This window comes from Oryza glaberrima, chromosome 11 (genome assembly GCF_000147395.1).
Source record: "Oryza glaberrima chromosome 11, OglaRS2, whole genome shotgun sequence".
Lineage (NCBI taxonomy): Eukaryota > Viridiplantae > Streptophyta > Magnoliopsida > Poales > Poaceae > Oryza > Oryza glaberrima.
Genome location: NC_068336.1, coordinates 13487316 through 13493899, shown reverse-complemented (window position 1 = coordinate 13493899; position 6584 = coordinate 13487316). Strand labels below are relative to the sequence as shown.

General features: G+C 37.1%; 1 pseudogene; it reads right to left on the bottom strand.

The window, feature by feature from the left end:
• Window positions 1-245: 245 nt before the first annotated feature.
• LOC127755928 (jasmonate-induced oxygenase 4-like) lies at window positions 246-3085 on the bottom strand (annotated as a pseudogene).
• Window positions 3086-6584: the final 3499 nt, after the last annotated feature.

Genomic DNA, 6584 nt, shown 5'->3' with positions numbered 1-6584 from the left:
GCAATTACTTCCACTTGAGCTATCCATAAAGAATAATAATGAAAATCGTTAGGAGTAATGAAAACGCCAACATTACAGATCATTTTTGGGAGAACGTCACCACGTACGGTTTTTCTGACATTTTATTACATATATACACCCTCCGTCTAAAAAAAAAGATAACTTATAGAGATAAATCTGTATAAATGCTTGTCCAGATTTATTCCTAGAAGTTGGTTTTTTATGGGACGGAGGGAGTAGCTTGCTCAGTGCACCTTGCTGTTCTTCATGGCCTCGAGCTGGGACTTCCCTTTGAGTCCCCCTCCTGCGGGAGTACCTGCGGTACTCGTCGAAGATGATGGGCGTGTAGAGCGCCGGCGACAGCGAGCTCACCAGCTGAGCTGCCGGGCCGATCGGAAGGTTTCCGCTAGGGTTGCAGAAGAAGGCGACGGTGAACCGCGCGTCATCGGAGCTCGCCACTGCGCTGTGCTCCACGCTCTTGTACTTGTCGTTGCTTATGATCTACGGTAGTGGTTAATTTTTTAAAAAAGAAAGCCATATTTCAGAAGAGGGAGAAATTAATTACTACAACTCCATACGAGTCATGGGCGAGTAGCTCAGCAGTACGAAGGTCAGTCCAATACTCTCATGATCTCATCTAACAGTTTTCTTTTTGTTGTTAATTATGACCTCTAGGTGCATATTTTACAAAATAATGATGATGATTGTAAGTTTTTTTTATCTTTTTTCCCCTCTAAAACTAAATATATTTGAGAAACTATTGATAATCTATAATTCAAAACTTTGACTGAATAATTCTAAATATAAAAAATGTATTTTCAGAGGGAGTACAAATTTAATAAGGTATTTTGTCCGGAAGCGTTCTGCTATATAATTAATATTGGTGGACAGACGTTGACTTTCCTTCTCAATGAACTAATCAATTAATTTTGACAGATTTAACACTTGTCACTTGCTCAATCTTAAACTAGGGAAGAGCATGAAATAATATTTGAAATGCCACATATGCAATATTACGTCTGGTATATTTTCAAACATACGACAAAATTAGTAAATGAAGAGTACTTTATAGAGGTGCTCATAAAACAAAACGATTTTAATTAATCACCTGAATTTGGTCGCCTACGTTGACTAGAAACGCATTGGGGATCGGCTGCACCGTGTACCACGTGTCCCCCTTGCGCACCTGCGTCCCCTTCACACGGTCGTCGGCCAGAAGCACGGCGATGCCGCCGGCGTCGGAGTGGGAGGAGATGCCCAGCGTTAGCTCCGGCTGGGGGCACTTGGGATAGTAGTTCACTCGCATGCACGCCGCGATGCCGTCGTCGCTGCCGAAGGCCGCGTGGAGTTGGTTCTCGCCTAATCCCAAGCTCAGCGATATGGCTTTGAGTAGCACTTCACAGAGATTCATCAGATCACGCCCGTAATCCTCCGTGATCTCCCTGCAACAAAAAATATAGATGAGGATAATTAGGATATGATTAGTCTATTTGTGTTTTGTCTTGATCGAAGAAAACATTTTAGTTGGTGACACTATGGAACTGTTTGGAGGACTTCACAAGTTAACCACGTAAACCAAAATCTACTTTGAGTAATTAATCTACATATAAGGTATCTATTTATCGATTTATCTGTCTATGTATATGCTTATCTCTAGTTATATACATTCCCTCTGTTTTTAATAGATAACGCTGTTAACTTTAAGATACACATTTGGTCATTCGTTCTTATCTGAAAAATCTATACAACGACATACGATATAAAACATGCTGAAATTACTTTTACTCAATAACATATTTTGTGCATACAATCTTGTCGTGTACACACAAAATAAAACAACTAGATGATAATTACACCAAGTGAAAAAACAACTTATGATACAATAAATGATAATTATGTAAAGATTTTTAATAAGACGAATCATCAAACGTGTGTCCAAAATTTAACGATGTTATCTACTCCCTCCGTTTCATATTGCAAGACTTTCTAGTATTGTCCATATTCATATAGATATTAATAAATCTATACACATATATATGTCTAGATTCATTAACATTTATATAAATGAAGACAATACTAGAAAGTCTTACATTGTGAAACGGAGGAAGTATTAAAAATGTAGAGGAAGTATATATAGTTGGACACAATTAAAAAATTTCCAATTTGCCTGGAAAGATCTAACCATTAATTTGCATGTATCACAATATTTATTATAACTATAGATGAAATTAATAATTTGTGTTAAATAAAATATAACATTGAAAACCCAGTCTTTTTTTTACTTTCAAGCTATACAAGCGAGACTCTATACTTCTTTTTATTAATAGTAGATTTATGAACATATATTCTAAATCTATTCATTCTGAATTTTAATATCCTTTAACAAAGAAAAAATATACAATGGCCCATGTACGTACGTACAGATTGACGACTGGTTTAATTACAAAATCGCCAAATTAAGTTGAGGTTTCAAATATTTTTGATAAGAAATATGCTCACAAAGAACTAGTTTAATCAGATATCAACGAGATGAGTAGAAAATGCTGAAGAATTTAACCAGACGTATGTACCTTAGGTCATGCGGTGATTTTGGCCACTTGTTACGACGCTTGATCTCGCTCGGCAAAATGTTGAGGAAATAGTAGTCACCCCAGTCAAGCAGAGCTCCCTTCTCGACTCCGGCGCGGCTGCCGTACCCTTCCGGCGCCGCCGGCGAGTTGGAGCACGCCTCCTTCTCCTCCATCTCTAGGGCAAAGAACCTCCTCCACGCGCCTCTCATCCTCTCCACGGTGCTTGCCTGCACGCCATGGTTGACAACCTGGAAGAAGCGATGCTTCGAGTATGCCTCGGCTAGGTTCTTCAGCTGCTCGTCAGCAGCGGCAGCGGCGGCGCCGTCGAGGTCGAGGAAGGCGGCGATGTCGACGGTGGGGACGTCGAGGATTGGCGCGGGCAGAACCGGGCGATCCTGCGGCGGCTTGATGTATTCCGGCGGCACGGCGGAGACGCCGGCTTCCGACAAGGATTGCACCGGGACGACGGGCTCCGGCCAGGCGTCGGGCAAGCTGCAGCTTGCCGTGGTGTCCATGGTGGATAGCTATATATGTTTCTGCAGGTCAATATATATATAGATGCAGCCAAGGAATATGCCTGCAAGTACAATGTGGGATGAGTAATAGTGGCATGTGATAATAATCAGTTAATAATGCTTACTCTGCTGAGTGCTGACACCTAATTGTTGGACTTATTAATCAATTGCTCCTGAAGTAGTGAAAAGCCTCTTCTCCTCCAATGCTGATCACATGCCCTAATCTACTCACTATTGTCAACTTCAATCCGTGATTCCCGCGCGAACAGTTGCATTTCGTAATTTATATTCTTTTTGTCTTTATTGGTTATAGAGGCGACAAGGAACACTTTCTGTCGTGACATGTGTGGGTTTGAACCCCTTCAACCGAAAATCCTATTGGGCGGGTGATCACTCCCAGCGATCACCCCCTGCCCCTCTCTTATACTATATACTCCTCCCTCCTCTCCCCCCTTCCTCCTCCCCTTCTTCTCTTTCTACTACAGTACACCACACAAATTTTTTTAAAAAACAAAAGTTAGAAAAATTTATGTATAGAAATACTATATATAAAAAATTTGAATTCAAATTCAAATTTGAATTGGGCATGTAAACTTTTGACTTATAAACTTTGAATCTATAAACTTTAGGTGTATAAACTTTAGATGTATAGAAATACTATATATAGAAAATATTTGAATTCAAATTCAAATTCAAATTTGAATCGGGTATATAAACTTTAGGTCTATAAACTTTAGGTGTATAAACTTTAGATGTATAGAAATACTATATATGAAAAATATTTGAATTCAAATTCAAATTTGAATCGGATATTTGAATTCAAATTCAAATTTAAATCGGATATAATTCAAATTTAAATTTGAATCGGATATATAAACTTTTGACTTATAAACTTTAGGTGTATAAACTTTAGATGTATAGAAATGCTATATATATAAAAAAAATTTGAATTCAAATTCAAATTTGAATCGGATATATAAACTTGACTTATAAACTTTTGGTCTCTAAACTTTAGATGTGTAAACTTGAGATGTATAAACTTTAGATGCATAAATTTACTAAAATAGGAAAATAATGCGGTGCCAAAAAAGGAAACTAGGTGGAAGGAGGGAGGGGGAGGAGGGGGGCTACCCGATCGCTACTAGGTAGGTAGGGCGATCGATCGCCCATTAGAACTACCCCACTTCAACTCATATGATGATTATGTGTTCATCAATACAGACGTAGCCAGGTTAAAAAAAATGACCGTAAAATATGCTATAGGACCATAAATTAAAGTCCTCTAGTTATTTCTATTTATGACTTTAGTTATTTCTATTCATGACCTTAATATGTTAGCTTCTTATGCATGTGTGAATTCATATGAACAGCCATGGCCCAAAAAGGTTAAGATATTCATTATGAATGTATCGTACTATGTTGCAGCTTTAATTTATATTTGTAAATACATTATTGTGATTAGGATATGGCACCAACAATATTTGACAATGTTCTCACAATATGGAAACATCTGAATAACTAATCATCAATATAATTTATCCTAACCATACATAAAAAAAACAAAGAAAAAGTAAAAATATTGTAAATAGTGTTTTGATTCTTTTAATGTTTATTTCTTTTCATCTTAGCTCAAGTCATCTCATATTAAATATTGTTTAGCTACTAAACATCATATTTTTTTTTGTTCATTATTTTTATAGCGTATACAATTTTTCAGTCATTAATGTATATACAACCACCTCACAGTAATGCGCAGGAATCATCTAGTGTATATCAAGTTTGAGCCCACCTTAAAATCTAGGAGCAACCCTCATTAAAATCATCACTTAGAACTCATTTGGACTCCGTTTTTGATACTCTACATATGTATGGAAAGCTAACAATGCCATTTTTCCAATGGGCCTAGTCTCACATCGAAATTCCATTTGAGTCCACAGGAATAGTCGAAGTAGGAATAATTATTTGCCACTCTTACGTATGGTTCTAAAGGATTTGCCACTGTACCCACATGTCATAGACACATGAGGACTCATATGTCATATACAGCGAGTGGCAAATCCTTAATTGACACATATTAAAAGTGGCAAATAATTAAATGTCCTGTCGAAATAAGTTGACATCCAGAATCTGTTCAAGTGGTGCATCATAGTCTTTAGGGTCGTTAGCCTATGTATCGTGTTGGGAGTCCATTGCTGACACGTCCTAAGGGTCCTTGGTCGACTCTATAACCTATTTATTCAATAACCATCATCGAAATAGGTGTTGATTTTTCTTAGATTATTCTGCCATTGTAGTTTCGCCGCTAGTCCGGTCCGTGGAACCCCAATTTGTGAGCTTCATCGAATATTCATAATATATTAAGATTACATCTTCCACTCTTTTGCTTGTGTTCTCAATTCGCTTGGAGGAGATAGCCTTATCAGCGAGGTCAACCGTGTCTCGGCTCGGGTGATAACCAACGAAGAGTGGTGTAGTGACTGCAAGGGGTTCAATCATTCTGATTAGATCCTCTAGATCATTAATGTTGGATCTTTACAATTGACCTATCCAGTACTTATCGGAAGATCAGGACCTAGTTCCTCATCAAGTACCAAGTTATCCAGGTTTGATGAGATGTAGTACCTCCATCTTAAAATTAGTAATTTTTAGCTATTATGTGGACAAGGTCAGATGCTATATTTTGAGATGGAAGTAGCTAGTACATTTTTATAGTTGAGCATGTTTTTTCATTTGAGATTGTTTACATCTCCGACTATGCATTATAATTTCATAGATTATGCGGATAAACAAATTTTTAGAAATTTACAAACCGATGTAGACATGCTCTGTCTCTGTACAAAAGTTATAATGTTTGACGAGATTAAATCTTTATGGTTGATGATTTTTTTAGTTTAGTTGAGTTAGTATGGAACCCAAAGACCAAACATATTTTGTTCAAGTGAGAAGTGCATTCTAAGTGAAATAGAGTAAGAGGCTATGGATGGAAAGAAAATAATTGGGTGTAAATCCAACGTATCGTGCAGAAGCATATTTCGTGCGAAAAACTGGGTGAGTTGCGAAAATACGAAATATATTTTTGCACCTACAGAAATCAAAAGGGGGATGACAGTAAAATTCATTTGCAAAGACGATTGTTGTAAGCCGACTGTCTACGGCAATGAGCTACAACCGCCCTCTCTCTGTTTTATTACTGGCTGTAGAAATGCAACATTTACGGTGGTGACCGCCAGATGGTGATAGCTAAACATTCATGTAAATGAAATTTTAGCAGCCTATGAAACGATATAAGACATGTAAATTCTGTGAACAATATTACTATCACTTTTCCAGATAAAGAAATGATCAAAATAAAAGTTACAGATATTGATGAGTTATACAACTTTGATGTTGATGACTTTTTCAGTTGAAATCATTTAGTATTTGAAAATGTTATTTGAATTTTTCATAATTTAAAATTCAAATTCAAATTATTGAAACAGAGTCGTATAGCAAAATGACC